Below are 991 nucleotides of genomic sequence, written 5' to 3'. Positions count from 1 at the left end.
TAAGGTCCTTTCCAACTTTAATCATTCTATGATTTTGATTTTGCTTAACCTTCTTTTTCTTGAAGTCCATCATGTATTTTAGTCTCCATTTGTACATGTAGTTCAGAACCTCCTTAATTAATTTCAAATGATGCATCAGCCACATGAACAAAAGCTTGTGAACCCCCCACATTTCTAGAAAACAAAGATTGGTAAAGCTGCTTCTTACATTGATATTGATAATTCCTGTTCTGTTGTTAAGAGATTTGGAAAATGAATTAACATTTGTTTTAAATTATGAATTGTTTATATATTTGAAAGTCATTTAAGAAAATTTTACTTTTTCCAAGGAAATTACATTTTTGAAAAGTGAAGTCTTGCTGATAAAATATTTTTATCTTACAGTTATACAATGAATATGATGACATAGAAAAAATACTTGCTATATCGTGTGTTTAATAGAAGTAGAAAATAGTGAAATTGCCTCTAATAACCAGAAAATATTTTACTGTATGTTAGGAATTGAATTTTTACTTAATATGTGTTTGTCTGCTACAGTTCTGTTGTAGGAACAGTAGAATTCTCTACAATAATGTTAAAAGAAGAAATATTTCGTAAATATTTCTGTTCTGTATTTAGGGGGAAAATGACATCATAACCTGAAATAATTCATTCTAGTACTCACTCAGTAGTTTTTAACTGGAAGCCACAAATTAAATTTAGAATCAGCAGAAAGATAGCTTCTTTTCTTGTGTTTTAAATAATTGGTTAAACTCCTACTTCTCTACAATAATGTTAAAAGAAGAAATATTTCGTAAATATTTCTGTTCTGTATTTAGGGGGAAAATGACATCATAACCTGAAATAATTCATTCTAGTACTCACTCAGTAGTTTTTAACTGGAAGCCACAAATTAAATTTAGAATCAGCAGAAAGATAGCTTCTTTTCTTGTGTTTTAAATAATTGGTTAAACTCCTACTTGATCCAACTCCTCCCTCCCCCACCCCCCCC

The sequence above is a fragment of the Chaetura pelagica genome, unplaced genomic scaffold, assembly GCF_000747805.2.
Source record: "Chaetura pelagica isolate M959 unplaced genomic scaffold, ChaPel_1.0 scaffold725, whole genome shotgun sequence".
Classification (NCBI taxonomy): Eukaryota; Metazoa; Chordata; class Aves; order Apodiformes; family Apodidae; genus Chaetura; species Chaetura pelagica.
The sequence above is the reverse complement of the archived record's forward strand: the minus strand, read 5'-3'. Positions refer to the sequence as shown.